At 42.5% G+C, this 24,592-nt stretch overlaps 1 long non-coding RNA gene across 1 annotated transcript; it reads left to right on the top strand.

Annotated features, from left to right (window-relative positions):
- Positions 1-1,283: 1,283 nt before the first annotated feature.
- Positions 1,284-4,286, top strand: LOC128841296 (uncharacterized). Its single transcript, XR_008445794.1, has 3 exons — positions 1,284-1,674; positions 3,083-3,169; positions 4,010-4,286. It is a non-coding gene; the product is annotated as an uncharacterized LOC128841296 (long non-coding RNA).
- Positions 4,287-24,592: the final 20,306 nt, after the last annotated feature.

The following is a 24,592-nucleotide window of genomic DNA, read 5'->3' as shown; positions in this document are numbered from 1 at the left end:
TAACTCCCACCTCCGCTGGTGGAGTAAGAGCGTCGATTAGGGGATCGATTGTCGCGTCCCGACGGGACGTGATAAATCGATCCCCGAGAGGTCGATTTCTACCCGCCGATTCAGGCGGGTAGCGTAGACCTAGCCTTAAGGAGGTAGGGACTTCAGATCTGATAGGAACGCCGTTGATAGTACAGCCCTGCCCAAACGTATTTCAGATAGAGGGCCTTGAGTAAGGGCATAGTGTTTAACAAATGTGTGCTCAGAGGACCAGGTAGCTGCTTTACAGATATCAGCCAGGGGAACTTTGCGAAAGAATGCTACAGAGGCAGCCATAGATCTAGTGGAGTGTGTTCTGATGCCGTCTGGAGGTGTAACTTTCTTCATCTGATAGCACAACCGGATGCACTGAGAAATCCAGTTCGAAAGTCTCTGGGTAGAAATAGGTGTATCTCTGGAACGCTCCGCGATGGAAACAAAAAGTCTGGAAGAATTTCTAAAAGGTTTGGTTCTATCCAAATAGAAGGACAAGGCCCTGCGTACGTCTAGTGTATGCATTGAGGCTTCGAACGAGTTCGCATGTGGCTTCGGGAAAAAGGTTGGTAAGTGAATCAGCTCATTAATGTGGAACGAGGAGTGTACTTTAGGAAGAAAATTGGGGTGTAACCTGAGGGTAACCTTGTCTTTGAAAAATATCGTATATGGTGGGTCTGCCATAAGAGCTGCTATTTCTCCTGCCCGCCTGGCGGAGGTAATTGCCACTAAAAATGCTGTTTTCATCGAAAGGTGTAAAAGGGAACACGTGGCTAGGGGTTCAAATGGTTGTTGGGTTAGGCAAGAGAGAACTAGATGAAGATCCCACGGGATGGTGGGTGGTTTTATGTCTGGGTATAGGATTTGGAGTCCCTTGAGGAAGCGCTTGGTGATAGGATGAGCAAATACGGAAGTACCATCAATTTTGTCATGAAAAGTTGTAATAGCAGCTAAATGGACCCTGATGGAACTGGAAGAAAGGCCGGATTGCTTAAGGTCCAATAGGTAGTCAAGTATGAGCTGAAGAGGTGCTGACATGGGACTAAGTTGTTTAGTTGAACACCAGTGTGTGAATCGTTTCCACTTACATAGATAGGTGGTGCGAGTAGATTGTGTTCTGCTATGCAGGAGCACTCTTTGAACTTGTCCAGAACAATCTAGTTCATTTTGGGAGAACCATGTAGGAACCATGCTTTGAGGTGGAGCATGGATAAGTTGGGGTGGAGAAAACGGCCGTGTTGTTGTGATAGGAGGTTCGGAATGAGAGGCAAGGGGATTGGTGATCGAATGGACATTTTGGTGAGAAACGGAAACCAGGGCTGTCTGGGCCATGATGGGGCAATTAGGATCACCTTGGCGCCATCTGTTCGTATTTTTATCAGGACCCTGTTCAGAACCGGTATCGGGGGAAACGCATACAGTAAGTTTTGGTGCCATGGGATCATGAATGCATCTCCCAGGGAATGTTTGCCTAGCCCTGCTCTGGAGCAAAAATTGTTTTTTCTTGTTTTTTGCAGTTGCAAAGAGGTCTATTGCTGGGTGGCCCCAAATGCGAAATATGTTGCGAATGGTGTGCTCGTTTAATTCCCATTCGTGATCCCACGGGAAACGTCTGCTTAGTTCGTCCGCTGTGATATTCATCACTCCAGGAAGGTAGGCTGCTGATACCCGGATGTTGTTCGCAATGCACCAGTTCCAGAGTTTCATAGCCTCTGTGCACAGAGACTGGGATCGAGCTCCCCCCTGCCTGTTCACGTAGAACATGCATGCAATATTGTCTGTCATTATGCGTACGTGTTGGTTCTTGATCAGTGGTAGGAACTGACGGCACGCATTGCGAATGGCTCGAAGTTCTAGGACATTTATATGGAGAGAGGTCTCGGTTGAAGACCAAAGCCCCTGGGCTGTGTGGTGAGACATGTGTGCACCCCATCCTGTCAGAGATGCATCGGTCGTCAGTATGAGGGATGGAGCCTGCTGAAGAAAGGGGACTCCAGAGCAGAGGTTGGAGTGAATTGTCCACCACTGTAGAGAATCTTTGACTCGGGCAGGTATGGAGAGAGTCTTGTTTAGAGGGTGCACATTCGGTCTGTACACCGTGGCCAACCACGCTTGGAAGCACCTCATATATAGACGTGCATTTTGAACGACGGAGGTGCACGAGGCCATGTGACCTAGTATTTGTAGGCAGTCCCGGACAGTCACCTGGGGACTGTTGTGAATCCTTGTGGCTAGTTATAGACTCATAGACTTTAAGGTCAGAAGGGACCATTATGATCATCTGGTCTGACCCCCTGCATGCTGCAGGCCACATGACCCTTCCCTGGACTCTGCCATTGAAGTCCCCAATCCTGTGTTTTAGTGACCTCAATCGGCAGAGACCCTCCTGCTAGTGATCCCTGCCCCATGCAGCGGAGGAAGGCGAAAAACCTCCAGAGGCTCAGCCAATCTACCCTGGAGGAAAATTCCTTCCCGACCCCAAATATGGCGATCAGTACTACCCCGAGCATGTAGGCAAGAGTCTCTAGCCTGGCCCTTGTTGACCATTATGCTATTTACGTACCATTGCTTGGTTTTCCTCGGCTACTATGTTTTACCATTAAACTTATCTAACTTAATCTTAAAACCAGACAGGTCCGTCGCCCCCACCGTTTCCCTCGGAAGCCGTTCCAATATTTCACCCCTCTGACGGTCAGAAACCTTCGTCTAATTTCAAGCCTGAACTTCCCCATGGCCAGTTTATATCCATTCGTTCTCGTGTCCACATTAGTACTAAGCTGGAATAATTCCTCTCCCTCCCTTGTATTTATCCCTCTGATATATTTGAAGATAGCAATCATATCCCCCCTCAGCCTTCGTTTTGTCAGACTAAACAACCCAAGCTCCTCTAATCTCTTTTCATACGACAGGTTTTCCATTCCTCTGATCATCCTAGTTGACTTATAGAATTGAAGCGGGCTGGTGGGAGAGATGCCAACCCCGTTCGGGAGTCGAGGTATGCCCCTATGAACTCCAGATGTTGGGTGGGGTATAATGTGGATTTGTTTTTGTTTAATTGCAGGCCTAAAGATAGGAAACAATCAATGGTAAGCCGTATGGATCGGAGAGCTTCGTCGAACGTTGAAGCTTTGAGGAGGCAATCGTCTAGGTAAGGAAATATTATGACCCCTTGTTTTCTGAGGTAGGCTGTAACTACGGCTAGGATCTTGGAAAAAACACGGGGGGCCGTGGACAGTCCGAAAGGGAGAACCCTGTATTGGAAATGTGTGGAGCCGAGAGTAAAGCGTAGGAATCGTCTGTGGGACGGGTGTATAGTCACATGAAAATAGGCATCCTGTAGGTTGAGGGCTGAAAACCAGTCGCACTGCTCCAGCGCTGGGATCATAGTGGTGAGAGTGACCATCTTGAACTTTTGCTTTTTGACAAATTTGTTGAGCCGCCTGAAGTCGAGGATTGGTCGCCATCCCCCATTTTTCTTCTCTGTTAAGAAATAATGGGAGTAAAAACCCTTCCCTCTGTGTCGTTCTGGCACAGTTTCTACTGCTCCCAGTTGAAGGAGATGCTGCACTTCTTGGAAGAGTAGTTGCTCGTGAGATGGGTCCCTGAAGAGGGACGGGGAGCGTGGGTGGGTGGGAGGGAGGGAGAGGAAGGGGATGGCATATCCAATTGTAACTACCTCTATGACCCATTTGTCGGATGTAATTTTCTGCCATTGATGAGAGAATGGTCGTAGGCGGTGTCCAAAGATAGGTGTGCCGGCTGAAGTGGGAACGCTGTTTTCTAAACCCTCGACCAATGCTTCAAATCTGCCTATTAGTTGGAGGGGGTTGCAGCGCCCCTGTAGAATTAGGACGACGATGCTGGAATCTTGGTCTTTGGCGTTGTTGTTGCTGTTGTTGTTCCTGTGGTCTATAGGAGTGTTGTGAAAATTTGGGGTAGCGTGGTCGGTGATAAGGTTGATATCTATATTGTCATCTTCTGGTCGCAGGTGGCTGGAGGCCTAGGGACCGGAGGGTTGCTCTTGCATCCTTCATCGAATGCAGCATGTCATTTGTGGTGGAGGCAAAAAGTTTTTCCCCGTCGAAGGGAAGATCTTCAATGGTGCTCTGGACCTCTCGAGGGAAGAAGGAGGAAGAGAGCCATGAGCCCCGTCGCATGACCACTGCTGTGGCGGTCGACCTTGCTGCAGTGTTAGCTACATCGAGGGCCGCTTGGAGAGCGGTGCGTGATATGGTTTGTCCCTCGGAAACCAGAGCTGTGAATTGTTGTTTCTTCTGTTCTGGGATGTGATCAATAAAATCCATGAATTTATTATAGTTTTTGTGGTCATATTTTGCAAGGACTGCGGTATAATTAGCTATGCGAAATTGTAGCGTCGAGGATGCATATACTTTATGGCCGAAGAGGTCCAGGCGTTTACTGTCCTTGTTGGCTGGGGTGGAGCGGGCGTACTGTTGTTTGGCCCTCTGGTTTGCTGCGTCCACTACCAATGAGTTTGGCACCGGATGGGTAAAAAGGAATTCAGAGCCCTTTGAAGGAATGAAGTACTTCCTGTCCGCTTGTTTACAGGTAGGTAGGCTAGTGGCTGGATTCTGCCAGATGGATTTAGCGGGTTCTAAAAGGGCTATGTTGATTGGTAATGCCACTCTAGAGGAAGAAGAGGGCTGCAAAATGTCTGTTAGTTCATGCCGTTGTTCAGTGACTTCCTCTAAGTTAATTTTCAAGTCACCTGCAGCTCTTTTAAAGAGGTCTTGGAATTTGGCATAGTCATCCGACGGGGTTGGAGGAAGGGGAAGTAAGGCTTCCTCAAGCGTTACGTCGGACTCTGCTGGAATAGGAGCAGGACTCAGTTGCTCCTGGGAGTGTGACGGTGCTGCCTGGTATCTTATGTCACTGGCAGGTCCGTCACGAGGCAGTGCTAAACCGGTGTTGCGCCTTGTCGAAGTGCCGTAGCGCATGTGTTCTCGGGGGTACGATGCCCATGGTGCCCAACATTGCCAAGGTGGTGGGTAGGGCATAGGTGTTGCCATCCAAGGGTTCACTCCCCATGGGGTAGGATACTGAGGACAGGCTGAGGTAGTTTTTTTGTAATCCCTGTTGATCTGGGTCTGGGAGTCTTGATATGGAGAAAAAACTGCCTGTGGATCAGTTTCCTCCTCACTGGAGGAAGGTTGTTCTGATCCTGAGTCCAGCATTGGAGAAAAACAGTCATTTATCAGGGGAGACTGCAGAATAGGTGAGACCAATAGATCTGCTGTCTGAGTGAATTGAAAAGGTGAGGCTCCTGCATGAGGTGAAAGCTGTGGAGGAGGAAGTTGCCCTGAGGGAACATTCCTCTGAGCAGGGGTTTTTCCTTTGATCTCCCTGTCAGCCTGTGCCGCAGTTGCCGGTGCTGTGGTAGGTGCCAGGGGGACAACATCAGCCCGCACAGGGTCAGGCAAGGCTGGAAATGTCGGCACCGTGTTCGTCTCAGTGCCGAACAGTGCCATAAACGAGGCAGGCAACTGAAAGCCTGAAGCCTCGGCACCGGAGCTTCGCGCCGCTGCCGCAGCCTGAGGCGGCTATCGTGCGGTGCCTGAGGAGCCCGGCTCTTCAAAAGTGCTGAGGCGAGGAAACACAGGCAGGGAAACTGTTGACCTGCCTGAGGCACTTTTGTGCCTCACCAACTTCTTTGTTGGAGAGGGCTGCCGCTTTTTTGTAGCTTTCTTCAGTTTTTTTGAAGCAGGGGGGCTGTGGCGGGCAGTAGAGCTGGAGTCAGCTCCTGGGTCTGAAACTGATCCGATAGACTTCTGCAGGAGGAGCAGTTTCAGTTTAAGCTCCCTGTCCTTTCGTGCCCTGGAACTGAGTTTGGTACAGTGGGCACATTTTTGGGGAATGTGTGTTTCCCCCAGGCATTTTATACAAGAGTGGCCATCAGAGAGCGGAATAGCATCCTTACACGTAGAGCAGCGCTTAAAGCCTGTGGAGCCAGGCATGGTAGAAGCGGCTGCGGCTGAGAGAAATTTTTTTTTTTTTAAACAGATAAAAGAACTAATGAGCTACACTAACAAGAACTGATAAACTAACTACTAGAACAGGTAATAGTAACAAAGTGAGGGATTTCCTAACGAGTCTGCTGAGCTCCGTCTCAGAGAAGGAACTGAGGAGATTGGCCACGCATGCGCACTATTATCCTAGACTCACTGCGGGGGGCAGCCTCTGCGCATGTGTGGCCAGTACGAGTACTGCTACGAAAAGTCTCCGAGTGAAGGCACAGGGACGCACCAACACCTAGAGTGGAGCACCCACAGGGACATCTCTTGAAGAAGAATCTAAAGATCTTTGGGCCATTGGCTGTCTTGTGGGAAGGTAGTGCCTACCACCCTGGGACCGCTAGAAAATGACTTCATCAGAAATGTTTAATAATAGGCTATCAAAAAGCCTGGTAGTTTGGGGCTCCCCACCCTACATTACACACTCTTCACCTGCCCTTTCTCCCTCACATCCCCAACACCGATGCCAGTGCCTGCTGATAGCTCGGTAGATCTTTCTCTTCTTGGCTAAACTTGTGTGAGTCAGGGTTAACTCTGCTAAAGTCAATGGACTTCAAGGGCATGGTTCTCCTCTCACTCCAGTTTATGGCTCAATGCAAGAGATACACAAAGTGAGTTGTGGTTAGAATAAGGGAGAATTCCCTCTCCTTTCCCTATCTTGGGAAAGAATCACTCCCCACAGCTCCCACTTCTAAGCTGTGGTGCAGAGACTGCCTCTGCCTGTCTCACCCTGCTTGGACTGCTGAGGTGAGAATTTTTTATGGCACCTTCTCCTCTACTCCACTCCACTCCCCGCATCTTGCCTCCACCTCCCAACAGCATGCTGTTCAGATTCTGCAGCATTACTAGAAGTTATGCAATGGCAGATTTGAAAACTACAACTCCAAACAGCGTGGCTACTGTGCTTGCTTGAGAGTGAGCTTGTGTTATGCTGGAGCTATATAATGGCTCTTGCTCAACACTATATGCCATTGCAATGCTATGTCCTGATGGAAAAAATTAGGTTCCTGTCCAAGCCTTAGCGGAACACGACATGTTCCACCTTCCTTCCAAATGGATATGCGAACATGGAGAAAAAACAGGAAGAGAATGTTATGACACTACACCCCATATTCTTCATAGAAATATTGTTATAATATGATTATAGCATTATTATGGTATGTTTTGTGCAAGATAAGGTATTTGAGATATCACTGAAAAGGTTATTATTTGCTGAATATGATTATCCTATTTGTATGCATATATCATTTTTGTATCTAAAGTTAGGAATATTTACTAGACAGCTGTCAGAGCTGATTCCCCACTCTGTCACTTCGAGTGCAGAAGGTGAAGGGCCACAAGGATTTAAAAAAAATATACTGGCCACTCCAGGCTAGTATTAAACCTCCAAGGTTACAGCTTTTCTCTGACCTTGGCTTAATAAACGCTGCCACCACCGAAGTGCCTCCTGCAAATCCTGGAAAAACTCACTGGAGAAGTTTTCCCTAAGGCCTCTCAGCTTTTCCACCTCTTCCTCGGGGAAGCCAGGAAAGAAAACAAACAAGAGGGAAACCCAGCTGTTGCCATCAGCTAATTGAAAAACATGCACAGACCTTTTAAGACACAAAACCAATCAGATTCTTAACAAAAGGTAAATTTTATTAAAACAAAAAGAAAGAAAATACATCTGGAACTTAGGCATTTGCTAGATTTTAAAAGAGCAATTCCAAAAATGAAGCACCCAAAATAGCTTTCTTGGGGATTCAGCTTAAAGGTTACAAGCAAACAAAAGCATGTGGGGTTAGCATAGAGGAGTCCACAAGCCTTACAGAAAATAAAAGAAATAAACCTAATTTCATCTATCTAAACATTCCCTGTCCCAATGAATTCTTCTAGGTTTGGATGATGATGATTTTTCATACCTGGTCCAAACTTTATACATCATTCCAGCTGCCCCCGTCTCTTCAGCTCAGAGAGAACAGAGAGACAAAGGGAAAACTTTTTTCCCATTTTAAAAAGTTCTACCTTTCCATTGGCTCTTTTGGTTAGGTGCCCACTCCCTTTTCTTTTTCTGGGGGACTTTTTAACCCTTTACAGGTAAAGCAAGCAGCCACCAAGAGAGACTTTATAGCTACCTAGCTGGCTGGGTGTTCATAAAAGGGAGCTATCCCCCAGCCCCCTTCATTTATCACAACATCTGTACTACAAAAGTGTTTGCACTTGGGGAACGCCCACCGGAGAGAATGCAATCAGTCTGGCTGGCTAGCAAGGGACGAGTTAATGGACTATTAGGGAGAACAATAGGTCTTTGAAATCTCCCACCTTCCTGGGATGCTACAAACATCCTTTGACTCATGGCTGCTTTGACCCTGCAGGGTCATGTGATCATGTCACCTAGTACTGGACTCCATCATAGAATGCCAGTATTTTTCCACTGGGGGGCGGATGAATCACACTGGAAAACAAAGGATTCCCGCCCTATGTAAAACTTATTTAATGCAGCGGAGTGACATAATGTGTATTTGTTCTTCACTGAATCCCCACCCAGGATGACTGCTGTGAACATCTAAGAAACAAAGACAAAGGAGGAGGACTGAGCCCAGGCTGGGAAGGTGCCTGCCTGTGAAAAAAAATACGTGGAGTTTTAAGCTGCAAGCAAGAGCATGCTTGCAAGAACCTCTGCAATTTGCCTAAAACAACATTTAGGGTGAGAAACTACTACTTGTAACAAGATTTTTTAGTATCTTAATCTTCTATTGCATTTTGGTTTTATTTGCTGGGTAATCTGCTTTGATCTGTTTGCTATCCCTTATAATCACTTAAAATCTATCTTTTGTAGTTAATAAACTTGTTTTTGTTTTCTCTAAAACCAATTTGTGGAATTCATAACTGGGGAGGCAAGAAGCTGTGCATATCTTCCTCCACATTGAGGGAGGGGGTGAATTTTATGAGCTTAAGCTGTACAGTTCTCTATGCAGTGCAAGATGATACAATTTTGGGTTTATACTCCAGAGGGAGTGTGCACTTGGGTGCTGGGCAATTCCCTAGCGGAGTCTTCCCATGCAGTGCTTATTTCAGTGTCTGTGTCTTTCTGCAGCTGTGCTGGAGGAGGCTTGAGGGCCTGGCTCAGCAGGACAGTGTATGGGAGCCCAGGCTGGTGGAACCCCAGTAGATCAGGTGGCACCCTGGAGGAGGGGGAAACCCATCACAAATATAACAAATGCTGTGAAGTTGGCTTCCTGGGCCAAACGGTGTCTCCAGTGTTCTCAGGCAGCTAAGAGGGTAACCTTCTCTACTCTAGCATTACTGCACAGGATGTGTTCAGTATGACTGACAAAATCCTGTTCATTATGGGCAGGCAGGAGCCGAGAAAAATAGAATGACACCGAGCTTTAGTCCAGGCTTTCACTGATCTGCAGGGAAGAGTTTATTTCACTGAAGTACTTTCAATGCCTCACAGAGGCAGCCAGAACAGCAGAGTTCTTTCCCTCATGGCTAGGCTCTGATCTTCCTTTAGATATGCCCTATGTAGATCAGCTGTCTCACCCCAATAGAGTCTTCCAGTGAGAGAGGCATGTTTCTTTCTTTCAGGTTTGCTTCTACCAAATTGCTTGCCTGAATGAAGTGATAAATACCAGCAGCACATTCAGGCAAAATGAGCAAAATTTATCATTGCTAGAACTCAGATGCAGACAGTTTATCCCAATGTTTTGATCTTTTATCTCACTCCTCCTGGCATAGGCACTGTATCAGCTATACTCTCTCTGCTCTAGTTCTCCATTTTCATGATACTTACTACACCTGGTCGGAGAAACTTAGACAGAGAATATTCTGTCAGAATATTCAGTTCATAGAAATTAAAGCGCTTGGCAAAACTGGGGTCGATTTTTCCAGAATTTCATTTTAAAAAAGTGAAAAAATGGTTCTGACAATGTTGAAATATCCTATTTTTGACATTTTGGGGACACAATGTTTCAATTAGTCATTTTAAAAGAACTTTTCATTTTGATTGTTTTTATTTTGTGTTATATGTCATAGACTAAACGCCAAATAAAAAAAGTTTTAATTTAAACAAAATATTTTGATTTTATCAAAATGACACATTTCAAATTACCTGATTTTTTTTTCCAGAGCTCTTCTTTGTGGAGAATTGATATTTTCTGTTTTCACTCTGATTTGGAACAAAGTCAAATTTTGGAATCTCAAAATCCACTGAAAAATACAAGCTCAGTCCTCTGCGCAGTTCTAATAGTTATTGATCATAGTTATGTGTAGTATGAAGTTTCTATATTTCACCTCAAAGCTTATCGTTATGCAATTGTAGATTTGGGGTTTTTTTTTCTTTAGAAACCCCAACCTTTGGCTAATTTTGGCTAACATGTCATAGTTCCTAAATACCACAAGCAACTTTGTGCAATCAACTTTATGCCAGTAAAAGTAAACTTCAGCTATGTTTTGATCTAGCTTTGACCAATTTAGCAGTCTGATAGTAGAAGCTCTTTACTCTAGCAGAAAAAGGCATACCAAGATCCAAAGGTTGGAAGCTAAAGCAAAGCAAATTCAGACTAGAAATAAGGGGGGAATTGTAAGTGAAAGTAATTAAATATTGGAACAACATACCTAGGGACATGCTGGATTCTCCACCACTTGAAGTCTTTTTAAATCGAGACTGGATGTCTTTCTAAAAGATATGCAATAGCTCAGGAAAAAGTGAGGGGCTTGATATGGGAATTGAGTGAGGTTCTATGGCCTGTGTTATGCAGGAAGTCAGACTAGATAGTAACTGCCCCTTCTGGATTTAAAATCAATTTTGATGTTACAGATGGAAATTGTCAAAGATTCACAGTTCTGGCCCCCAAACCAGGCTACATTTATGAGTTTTCAGCTTGTGGTTTTGTCTTCACTCAACTAAAACACCATCTGTGCCCCCTTCTGTATAGTGGGCATGTTAGGAATGGGCAGAGGTGGGTCAGGGATATGCATAGGCATGGGGGATCCCTAATCAGTGCCCTGCAGGACTGCTGCCAGTGATGTAATTTAGAACACTCCATAGACTGATCAAAGTTACCCTGGGGGCTTTTGGGAATCCTGGCAGCCCCAGGAATGGGTGAGGCAGAAAGATAGCTTAAAGCTACCTTCTCCTCAATTGTACTCAGGTGAGCCCCCTGCAGCTAAAGATTTAATCTATGGCTGAGGAGGCACAACCCATGGAATTTCAGCTTCTGTTAATCACAAACCTTGGTGAGCATCCATATTACCTGAAACTGAACTCCTGTTGCTCTTTGGGCATGGGCTCCCAGCCACTATATATCCTTGAACATTTGCTTCTCCATATGGCTGGCCCTCTCCTGCTGTTGTGTCTGGGGATAAGCTCAGAGAATACAAGCTGCCCTCGTCTCGCCATGGAAAGTAGCTGGCAGCCTACTGCCACTTGTGCTTTGCTAGAGTCTTGGCTGATGTGCTGTACTCACATCTGAGAATTCAGACTTGAACATTTGGGTATATTTAGAATTTTTACCCAAACAATTCACCCAGTCTTTGTAACAACCCCTTTATCCAGCATAATTTTAGAAACTATGTATGGTATTAGCTAAACCCTCTTCAACCACATTTGTATCCAGACTCTTTCTTCTGCTTGGAGGCTTTGTGAAACTGGAGTACATTCTGGATTTCTTTGCCCACTATGTTCTACTGAAGCAGTCCAGTCAGCCCCTTCACAATTTCTTCTTGGTTTAAAAAGCTCCTAGTGGCTTTGAGCAGGAATAGGTCATCCTATCTAAAATCTCAGGGATCTGCAAGAGTAGAATGTGCTGTAGACGTTTTGCATTGTCTCTTCATTATCAATGTGTTTGCAGTAGTTTAGGGAGAGGAGATTGTTAATTAGATGCATTTTAGAAATGCACCTCACTTTAATCACCTTTAGCACTAAAAATATCTTCAAGAGGGAAGAAGAGTAAATGGGACTTGCCCTGCCCTTCCAGTATCACTGAAACATTCTGTTATAGCTGCTGGTGAGGGAAGATCACGTTCACGAGAAGAGAAGGACTTCATCAAACCTCAGCTCTCAGGCCAGCATGGCTCCTGATAGGGGTATCTGGTTTGTAGAGGATGGAAAAGTTTTCAGAAAAGTTTATGCTGGAGACTAAACAGAATTAATGCTTTGATATTTATTCTAATGCTTTGGGGTTAAGGACGCTACAGTGCCAGAATTGGTTTTGTCTCAGTTTGGGCACATCTAATCTCTAAAACGTGTCAGCCTTGGTTTGGATGGAATATGTGATTGATTTAGGAAGTGCATTGCAACTATAGATGCTCTTACAGGTCATATTCTGTCCAATAAAGTCCACTACACACTGAATGTTGGAACGTAGCACACTTTTGAACAGCAACATTTAACTCAGGCAGTTTGCTATGTGTCCAATACTAGGCATTTAATGACAACTGAAAGAGATTGTCAGATTATTTTGGAGAGCCTGAGAATTAATAATAGTGCATGAATAAATGACTTCTAGTTTACTGTATCAGCCTTTTAGGGTAATCCTTGAAATCACTGGAGTTGCATACCCTGTAATCAAAGTGCTGACTCACCTTATAGATATGGGGATATTATTATCAACTTGGATGATGTCATGTTCCTTTATTATTGTATCCAACTTAATAAAAAGTTGTACTCCTAAAATGGTATTCTTGGGCAACAGTGTAAATCTGGATGTGCTGAAGTACTTTTCCCTCCACAGATGGTAACTGTAGGCACATAGTTGAGAAGAGACTCACTGTCGGTAGTGAATACGTTTCTAGTCTTTTCATAGGACTTCTGGCTAATGTGCATTTTAGACATAGGTGTCCATTGCTCAGCTATGGCTTGATTTCACAAAACTAGGGGTATTATAATAAAAATGAAAATCTAATTCCATCTATCATAGCATATTATGCCATCTTCACTAATCTCTCTGGCCACAGGATGTCACTCTCGCTTTATATCAATTCCCCCCAAAACAAATGTATGAAGCTGTAAATATCAGACTTAAAAAGAGAACCTCAGCCAAAGCATTGGATACATTAAAAAGATGACCTAATAGTAATGAACAAGTGCATGATGTCAGAAAGAGTGTATAGCATAGGAAAAGAGAGAATTCAAGGGCACATGTTCTGGGACCAAATTGAGAGTGGAGGAGGGTTTTTTTAATGCAATAAGCTATAAATCACTTGTTAGATTAACCCTGGATTGGGAGGTATGCATTGGAGTCAGAGTAAGTTCTCTCGGAAATGTGCAGGTTGTTTTAAATGACTAGAGAGGGATGAAACTGGTTTGAAAAAAAATGAATAAAGACAGAAGTGTCTCAAATGAAAGCTTTTTCGGAAGTTTGGGATATACTCATTCTACTCAGTCCAAGGTCCTAGCAGGCCTGCTTTCTTTCATCAATAGCCCATACATACTGTGCAACAGATCAGTACATCTGTCAACCTATGTTGGCCAAGCTCTTTTCTTTAAATCTCCGAAGTGCCTAGTCTTTCCTAGGGTACAGTATGAAGCACACAATCCAGAGACTGACTAACACTGTGCAATGCATAGGATAGGGTGAGGAGCCTGGGAGTAGAAGAGGCTTTAGAGTGGGCCCAGAATGGGGTACCAAATTCAGAAGGAATGAGAGGAGGGGATTAGAGAAGGATTAATGATGCAGACAGTTAATCTAAGACTGTGTGAAGATGATAAATCTGTTTGGTTGGGAGGAATGAAACCTGTGAATGAAGGATCTTTTGACATACTTCACTGCTTTATGCATTGTTCTAGACAATAACATTCAGAAGACACTTACTTGTATGGACTACTTAAAAACAACTTTGGTAGAGGTTTTCATTTTGTTTTGTTTTGAACCAAATGAGGCTTCTATTGTGCTTTCTGAGTACAGAAAAGACATGCAAGGTGCACAAACGTATGTACATTTGCATACAGCGCAGTCTATTTTGCAGAATGCCTATGGAAAGGGTGACAGGGAAATCCTGTAAGCGTACTGTTCTGTACACAAATGCAAAACATTTTAAACAGATACCTGCGCTCCACCAAACTGTTCAATGGTATTTGTTCACAATGCATGTTAGTGAAACTTGCATTTCTCTTTCCAGGCTAGCAGACAAATGTGTGTGTTACTCTAAATCCTTCTCTTGAGAGCCTTTACTAATAAACTCTATTCTTTTATGGAAAAAAAGGACAAAGAAGAAAACGAATAGTGATAGGTTATTTCAGACAACTCAAAAAAGACAATTGAAAGTTAAAATTAGCATACAATTAAACCTAGTTGAATAAATTAAGAATCTGTATTTCTATAGTATTTCTTGACTTTTTATGGTGTTCATCACTGGAATACTGGTACTCCTCACAAGTATTAATCAATTTATCCTTACAACACTTTTACTATTATCCCTATTTACAGATGCGGTATGGAGACTCAGACATATCTCAATTGTGCTGGGAATCAAATCCATATCTCCTGAGCCTCCTCATCCACTCCCTTATGCACAAGGGCATCTTTTTTTTCTCTAGAAAGCCCAGTTTTCAAAGAGATGCAAATGTACAGAAAGTCCAAATCTCTCCGTAAGCATCTAAACAACTATGCTGTGTTCTCATTGCTGTTTGAGCATCTAAATGCAGAATTTGGCTTCCCATTAGAGGTGGTTTAATACTTATAGCTGTTGTTGCAGTTTATCATTGAACAGTTTATTGGATTAATACATTTGTCAGTTTTTGAACAGCTTTATTACCATTTGTCTTACAGCAGCACCTGAGGTCCCCAGTCAAGGATCCCCCCATTATGCTCTGTGATGTACATACTAAGAGCCTGTCTCCTAAGGAACTAATAATCTAGGTTTATGCTGAGACAGGTGGACAAACAGACAAGCTGAGGTGAACATTGGGAGGACAAGGAAATGATAAAATGAACATATTTTGCACAGTAGGCTGTAGTCTCATTTAGTCACATGTCTAGCTAGCTACTGTCAACTGGCAGTTTTTATAGTTAAATATTATTCATTGAGAACCTGATCCAGTCTTTCCACTGACTTCAATGGACTTTGGACAAGGCCCTAAAGAATTTGACAGTTTAAGATCAGCTCTGAGTTTGAAAAGTGAGACTGCAATTAGCCAAAATACAGTACAGATATGGGACACTGGGTCCAACACCTGCATCTGCATCAGGGACCTCTGGCAGTTGTGTTTCCCTTTACTTTATCTGTCTCACAAGCATATAAAATGCTGCATCTCAATTATCTATGCTGGATACCAGCTCAGAGTGGGATACAAATACCTAGAAAGAGATGTTTTATAGGGAACACAAATTGGATTTCACCTCCTCACATTCTGCTTCATTCCTTTTAAAGGAGTGACACGTAACCTTTAGAAAGAAAATTTAATGTAAGTTAAATAGGCTTTCAACTCTCTAATGTAGCACTTAGAGATGAAACAATTAAAAGAGCTCCTTTGTGTCCTCTGTGGCAATGCTCAGAAAACAATGAGATTTGCCTGACGATATGCTTATAAAATAACTCTGTGCCCGTTAACAAAAAAAGTAGACTCTTTCACTTAGCTTTTCAACTCTTTGTAGTACTTGACAGTAACCACACATCATAGGGCACTTTGACTTTGAGCATGAAAGGCTGGTAGCATTTGATGGAAAAGTGAGTGAAACATGGAAATGAGTGACAGTGAGACATGTTAAAAAGATCATGTTAGCATTTTATGAACATATAACCATAGAAATGGTACTTCTCAAAACCTGACTAGTTTTCCTTTCTTATGTCTCTATAGACTCTGCTTTAGAGACCATTCCCAGAGGCAATTACAGATTTTAGAGCCAGGAGAGACCTTTCAGATCACCTAGATGTACCTGCTGCAAAACATATGCCATAGAATTTCATGCAATAATCAAGCCCATAAATCTTGGTTGAGCTCGAGCATATGGTGACAGATTTTGCAATCCCATGCAATATCTTTGGGGAACCAAAAGATTAAATTTATGAATGGCATAGGTATGATTATATTCTACTCCATGGGGGAGGGTTACTACAGCTCCTACAGGAACTAAAACCAATGGGGAATGATTAAGGTGAGTCACTGTGACTAAACAATTCTAGAGAGCTACTATCCCTGGAGTAATTTGCATATACTGGTTCAAGCTGGGTTTTCCAGAGACCAGGAGACAATAAAGAACTTCTGGTATAAAAGGATGAATTTGAATTGACATAGGGCCTTCTGTCCAAGGCAGGTCTTATCCATGAAAAGTTGGAAAGGCTTTGATTTACTAAGGCCCAATGAGACTGATGGGTGAGTTCTGGTAAATTTTTAGCATTGTATAGGAACTTTTGTTGTTTTTATATGTTTTCTCTAGAATGTTTTTACCTTAAGAATAAACACACTTGCTTAGAAAGAGGTGTGTAGTAACTTGTAACTTCTGGCTATAAGCTGTTCATAGCCCTTGGAAAGAGAAAGCAAAGCACAGGTGCTGGCCTTTAGGCAGACTAGTTTGTTGAGGATATTACAGTGTAGGCAGGGCACTGTGCAGCCTTAAAGCCCCCAATCAGAAAGGAGAAAGACACCGATCTCCACCCAAGAAAGACAATGGCTGGGATTCAGAAAACTTAAGAAAGTGCCTTTGAGGGACCATGGCAGGGGAATACAGGTGTAGTTACCCTGTGACATATATCTTTCAAATGTTATCTTTATTAAAAAGACTTCACTCAATAGAGAATCTAGCACAGTCTTAGGTAGGTTGTTCCAATGCTTAATTACCCTCACTGTAAAAATGTTACACCATATTTCTAGTTAGAATTTTGCCTAGCTTTAGTTTCCAGCCACTAGCTCTTGTTATGTCTTTGTCTGCTTGATTAAAAAGTCCTCTGTCAAAAAATTTCTCCCCATGTAGATACCTTTAGATGATGATCTCTTAACCTTCTTTTTGAGCAAAATAACTTGAGCTTCTTAACTCTCACTAAGGCCTGATTTCCAGACCCCAAATAACTAAGTCAATTATATATCTGAGCACTACCACTGTTTACAATATTTCCTTTTGTTAATTTATTGCCTACCCAATTAATCTAGTTAGTTTGTCATCCAGAAGACTGGTTTCCCATACTATTGAGACTGCAAGCAGGGAGTCTGTGTATGAAACAAGAGGGAAAAAGGAAACATAGCATCAACTTGGGGAAAACACAGCAACCACACACTTATGTGACCAATAAGTAAAAGACTCCCTCACAGTAACCTTGACAGTAGTCTGTTAACTTAATTCCCCACCTGCTGGCATAAACACTTAATAGGCAAATGTAACTTTACCACTTCATCATTTCACTTCCACTAAACCGCATTCACAATTTCACATTGTAGCTAGAAAGTCCTTACCACAGAGTAAAAGCCCTTCTCCTCTCACTGTTCAGTTCCATTTTCCAACCCAATTCTGAGTTTGTGTACACTTATGGTAGTTCCCAAATCATCACTGGAGGAATTCTGGGTAGAAAGCTTATGCAAATGAATCAAACTGCAGCTGTACTTCCCCTGTTCACCAACAGATGGGAGCAGAGAGCTCTTTACTCTCCAGAGACTCAGGCCACAGGGCTTATACCAGTACATTGCTCATCTAACTATATCTGAATATATCCAGTTTACAGGCCAATTAAGTAAGTAATTCAGTTAAACAATAGTAATTCAGGGAGTACATAATTCACTCAAGGGTAAAACCCAATTACATTATATTTCCCTTTTATATCTGGAGAGGTCTGCACAAAACATGGAAGAAATCTTATAAACAAATGTATTTAGACAGGAAAACAACAAAAGCAACGTTCTTCATATATTCAGTTCTCAGCCAACCCCATAGAGAAGAGGATTACTGAGCAGTCAAGGAATAGTTTGTAGAAAGGTAGGAAATTCAAGAAATGGCATAAAGATAAAGCAAATCCTAAATGAATTTGATGAGTAAGAGGTTACAATGTGCTGGAACTGATGAAAATAGAAAGGCAGGCATTTTGAGAAACAAGATGGCTTGCAAAGCAAACACCAGAATAGAAGAAGATTTTCAGCTCCTTGTTTTCTTGGGTAGAGCCATGAACACAAATGAAACAGGAAAATGACAACGAAACACTGATAGCTACCTGGTTCAAGAGAAGATAGTGGGCTCAATTCTCCCTTTTCCATGTCATTCCCCATTAAGAACTGAAAGAAATACAGAGAGTTTATGGTTATAAAGTGAGTCACCAGCCCTGGAAGGTTTTTGTTCCCTAATTCTTCTTTGAAATTTTCCATGTCAGGGGCCAGATTTTGCCATTATTATTCACATTGAATAGTAGCCAGTGCCGCCATCCTATTGTTTCTGAATGGGACTACTCACAGAATAAGCTACTATTCAAATTTGAACAACAATGACAGAATTTGGCCTCATTATTAGATCTCTGTAATTGGACAATGGTGGAAACACTTTTTCCCTTTTCCTGTGTTGTCTTCAGGAATGATTCAGATTTCCTCCCTATTTGCAGCACTTCCTGGGGAGAAGCATGGCAACCAGCAGAACACAGCAACATTACATAGTTTAAGATACGAAGTGAAGCAGACCTTTACAACAACTGGAAGAGTGTGATTCTTAGTTAGGCAGAATCCAAAGCTAAATGTTAGCACTTGACCAGGACCCAGTGAAGCTAACATCCTTGTTCTTTTAAAAAGTAGGATGTATGTAGGACCCTCAAATGGTGAGGGTCTCTCTCATACATATCATCTGAAAAATGATATCTCCAACAGCACAGAACCCTGTAATCTCAGTATTGCTAATGCCAAGCATTCAAAAATCATGAGCCAGACACCCATAAACCTCATTTTTAAACAAGTCTCATGAGATTTAAAAAAAAATACATGTTGGGTTCTTTCTATTTGCCTTCTGGTTTTTGAGCTTTTAGAATGGATGTTTTAAAGCTTTACTCCATAACAATAAGAGCCAGAAAACTTTTTTTTAAGTGAAAGTTCATATTCTCCCATAACCACATTACTGCTAGAGCTAAGGCTTTAAGAAATACACAAAATAGCGTGAAACTTGCAATACAATTGCATGCGTTGGCAACTCTGTGATCTTGTGCTGGAGTATTGGTTTAGTACCAATAGAATGAAGAGTGCAATACAGATAAGGTGTTCCTTAGATATTTCCCAACATAGTACAGACGCAGCCCCATGTTGCTTAACGTTGTGGCAGCATATTCAGAGATGGGAAGAAAGGAGATTGGATGCATAAATATCCAAGCCAATGCACACCTATATGTAGTCTGCACACATTTTTGTAAGTGCTAGCCTTAAGTATGTCAATTCCCAATGCTTATGCACAAGCTCAGTAAAGGGTGTCCTTTTCCTTTATTTAAAAAAAAACAAAGGAGGGAGCAACCCCAATATTTCTGCACAATCATGGCTCCAAGAGAGCTTAGAAAAATATTTAAATTCCTGGTCTAAAATGCATTAAGAACATAAGAACAGCTATACTGGGTCAGACCAAAGGTCCATCAAGCCCAGTATCCTGTCCTCTGACAGTGGCCAATGGGCAGGTGCCCCAAAGGGAATGAACAGACAGGTAAGCATTAAGTGATCCATGCCCTGTCACCCAATCCCAGCCTCTGTCAAATAGAGGCTAGGGACACCATTCCTGCCCATCCTGGCTAATAGCCGTTGATGGACCTATCTTCCATGAATCTATCTAACTCCCTTTTAAACCCTGTTATAGTATTGGCCTTCACAACACACTCTGGTAAGGAGTTCCAGAGGTTGACAGTGCGTTGTGTGAAAAAATACTTCCTTGTGTTTGTTTTAAACCTGCTACCTATTAATTTCATTTGATGGCCCCTGGTTCTTGTATTATGAGAAGGAGTAAATAACGCTTCCTTATTTACTTTCTCTATACCACTCATGATTTTATAGACCTCTATCATATCCCCCCTTAGTCACCTCTTTTCCAAACTGAAAATCCCAATCTTATTAATCTCTCCTCATATGAAAGCCGTTCTATACCCCTCATCATTTTTGTTGCCCCTTTCTGAACCTTTTCCAATTACAATATATCTTTTTTGAGATGGGGAGATCACATCTGCATGCAGTATTCAAGTTGTGAGCGTACCATGGATTTATATAGAGGGAATGTGATATTTTCTGTCTTATTATCTATCCCTTTCTTGATGATTCCCAACATTCTGATTGCTTTTTTGACTGCCGCTTCACATTGAGGGGATGATTTCAGAGAACTATCCACAATGACTCCAAGATCTCTTTCTTGAGTGGTAACAGCTAATTTAGATCCCATCATTGTAGATGTATAATTAGGATTATGTTTTCCAATGTTCATTACTTTGCAATTATCAACATTAAATTTCATCTGACATTTTGTTGCCCAGTCACCCAGTTTTATGAGATCCTTTTGTAGCTCTTCACAGTCTGCCTGGGACTTAACTATCTTGAGTAGTTTTGTATCATCTGAAAAATTTGCCACCTCACTGTTTACCCTTTTTTCCAGATCATTTATGAATATGTTAAATAGGACTGGGCCCAGTACAGATCCCTGCAGGACACCACTATTTACCTCTCTCCATTCTGAAAACTGACCATTTATTCCTACCCTTTGTTTCCTATCTTTTAACCAGTTATCGATCCATGAGAGAACCTTCCCTCTTATCCCATGACAGCTTACTTTGCTTAAGAGCCTTTGGTGAGGGACCTTGTCAAAGGCTTTCTGAAAATCTAAAAACACTATATCCACTGGATCTCCTTTGTCCACATGATTGTTAACCCCCTCAAAGAATTCTAGTAGATTGGTGAGGCATGATTTCCCTTTACAAAAACCATGTTGACTATTTCCAACAAATTATGTTCATCTATGTGTCTGACAATTTTGTTCTTTACAATAGTTTCAACCAATTTGCCCAGTACTGAAGTGAAGCTTACTGGCCTGTAGTTGCCAGGGTCACCTCTGGAGCCCTTTTTTAAAAATTGGCATCACATTAGCTATCCTCCAGTCATTAATTACCTTAATTATGATTAGGGTATATCTAAGCATAGGCAGTTGTTGTGGCTTATATAATTTGTAGCTTTAATTTAAGGAATTAAATTTCTGCAAGTTACAGTGATTCACTGCACCTTTACTGATCTTATGTTATCAGGACACTTTGGTTTGCTTGGACAGTCACTACTGGAGATGTAACAATTCTGTGCTTTGAAATATTAGAACTGCGATTGCCTCATTACACACCTGATGTTTCAGTCCCTTGCTGGCTTTTAAAATAACATCTATTTTATAACCCATGACTGCCTTTTCCAGACATCACTGAGATTATATATTATTCATACCCTGGGCAATTTTAACTCCTCTTTAAATAAGTCTAAGAAAGAAAAAAAGGATTACATAAAGGACTCTGTCCATGTAAGATGGTCAACCTTCACTGCATAGGTGATTGTGTTCTTTTATATATATAGTTTGTACAACATTACCAGGCTAGATACATCCTGAGTACCAGTTTGATGTGAATATTGAATTATAGGGTCAGATCAGTTCTCCCTCTAGGAAAACCCACAGAAGGGGACCAGAAAACACCATGAATTTCATCCCACAGAGTTTTTCCAGGATGCATTCCCAAAGGTCCTGGGGATCAAACAGTTGGCAGGGGCCAAGGCTTCCCAGTCACATAATAGCAGTATAGCTATTGCTGGGGCCATGCTACAAACAACGAGTGCTCCGTCAGTTGCTCAGCAGCAGCCTCTAAAGGAGGGGACATCCCAGCATTGACTCTTAAGATACTTGCAGGATATCCACAGGTTGAGCACAGGATAGTGCCACAGAGGCCAACAGCCCTTGTACTACATCACCTTTATCCAGTTTCTGCCCAAAATGTCAGTAGATACATGCTACTGGGAACAAGGGAAGTAGGATACACCTATTTCCATAGAAGCAGTCTTGCCCTTGCTACTGTACTGTGTGGCAAAGCACCTTCTTGGTCACACCAACCTGTGCTGTTTTTAGGCTTGGTGACATGGGCTTGGGGTAAAACAGTCCCTCTTGGCTGCACAGGGGCAGCCCATCTGTCTCTCAGCCAGTCTTTTGGGCTTGTTTTTCTCCCTTATGGGAGACAAGGCAACCTCCTCTCCTGGAGAGGCTTGCTCCCTGGCTGCTACTTGCATGCTGGTAGACAGACAGACAGACACAGACACACACACCCCACCGCCCCATAGGGGAGGGTTTTAAAAGGTCTCAGGCAGCCCTTAGTTGGAATCAGCTGATCCTAATTGACCTCAGGTAACTCCCTCTCATCTGATCCTAATTGATCTCTGGTAACCCCTTCTCAGCTGAACCTGATTGACCTGTAGTCCCCCCTCCCCAGCTGATAGGGAGGAGGGCCTTTTAACGTTCTGGGACTGTTTTTTATCCCCCTACCCCTTGCAGCCATTTGTCCTGAGTTTATCACAACTGGCAGGGGAAGTACAACCCCAAAAGGGGCTTTCTGTGCATGAGTGGATGGGATGTTCTAGTCCATAGGAGAGCACAAACATTCTGGTCAGAGTATTTGTGTTGCAGGTATTTTGTGCTGCATGCTTTCTGCAATCAATCCCACTGCAGAATGCAAGTAGCCCTTGTAGGCTATATATGAATGCACATATGAATGGGAAGGGAAGCAGATGGCTCAGGATTGGTAAGGGATCTGAAGCTTGCACTTCCAAGCTACTGGTCTGTATTTTACCAAGGTAAGATCAGGAGGTCAATTTTTCTGCCCAGCTCCATTGTCTTTAAGAGTGTCGCTAGAGCTAGTTAAACAAAATTTGACACAAACATTCTCCATTGGAAAATGCAGTCTATTGAAATCAAAATACTCCATGAAGTAGTGTGGATTTTGTTTTGGAGGAGGAAAAAAAAAAAAAAAAAAAAAACAGGAAAAGTTCTAACAATGTTGAAAATATCCCATGTCAACACTTTTGGAATGTTTCCATTTTGAAACAACTTTTTAAAGAATTTTATTATATATAAAATGTTTTGATTTGTCCCAAAAAAATGGAATTTCTCTCCAGAGAATTTTGTAATTTTTGGGTTTCATTTTCAATTAAAAATTAAACCAAATTTTAAAATCTTTCACAAAGCAGAATTTCCCGCTCTGCTCAGCTCTCAGTATCACCCATTTATACCAGCAGAGAACTTGGCTCAGACGGCTACTGTACCTGACAGCTACTTGAGGGTCTACTTCCTAATGGACAAGTGTCAACATCAAAAGATTACTTGCAGCACAAGTACCTTGGTTAATAACCTCTGTACAGAGGCCAAGGACTGCATGTGCATGCTGTTGCATCTAGTTCTAAGGTAAGACGCATTAGTGAGATATCTGGCATCACAACCACTCATGGGATATCCATTTTCTGAATAAATGGAGAGTTTCAGGCATCTGGGCCATTCGTCCACCCCAACTGCAGAGTTAAATGAATAAATAGTATAACAGGTTATGGCACTGAATAGTTTAATTACTAGGAAACGGGCTTTTCATATCTCCCATCAGTATATACCTCATTTCACCTACTAATTAATATTTTGAATCCCTATCCTACTCTTTTTATCCTTCTGTCTAGGTTGCTTTTTTGTCACACTTAATTATTGTCTAATTTTCAATGTATATTTTTCAACAGATTGTGCAGAGTGCTGAGATTTTTCTCGTAGCAAAGACACCTCACCAAAATGCAGCTTCTAATTGCAAAGAGCACAGATAGCCAATTTAAATTTATTACCACCACTTTGGAATCAGATTCCAGAATTTTGATGTTGTTCTCTTCTTTTGCACAAGATTAAATATACAGATCTTGCAAAGTGACCCAGCTGGAACTCCAGTTAAAATTAATGCAGCTCTCAAAGATTATCCTGACTAAACAGATGAAAGAAGAACAAATATAAATGTTTGATAGTAACAGAGAGAATAAGTCTTCCCAAAGGGAAAAATGAAGAGGGCAGCACACATCTAAAGCCAGAGTAAATGTAGAGAAACAACCAGTAGGATATAACACAGTAAGAAAGATTACATTGCTGTAGAAAATTATTATGGTGAAGGTTAGCAATATCTGACATTTCATACATATGCATTTCTGATTCTAATCCCCATTAGTTCTCTGCTACCAATTCCTCCTTCCAGGACACACTTTTCTTTATGAATAGGAAGCTGATAAAATGTTAATAACCAAACATTTCTAGATCTGAACATGGATATGGAAGGCTACAGCTCTATCAGATTTCTTCGCATAAATGGGTGGGATGGGGTTTTACAGACCCACACTAAAGTAAAAGGAGTGGTGGAACAGTATTGGGCCATGCTTCCAGGCATGCTCCCTATGGAGGACCTGCTTAAAAGGGAGTTCTGGCAATGCAGCAGAGGTGTGTGGAGGAGAGACTGGCTGCATCAAGGCAGGCAAGGTGCAGCCCCTGAGACAGAACAATCTGCAGGGGAAGGACTGGGACAGTAAGACTTGGCCAGGACCTCTGCTTCCCACTGACTAAGGTATGGGGAGGAACAACTGGACTCTG

The sequence above is a fragment of the Malaclemys terrapin genome, chromosome 7 (genome assembly GCF_027887155.1).
Source record: "Malaclemys terrapin pileata isolate rMalTer1 chromosome 7, rMalTer1.hap1, whole genome shotgun sequence".
In the NCBI taxonomy this organism is placed as follows: Eukaryota; Metazoa; Chordata; order Testudines; family Emydidae; genus Malaclemys; species Malaclemys terrapin.
This window is presented reverse-complemented; position numbering and strand designations above follow the sequence as displayed.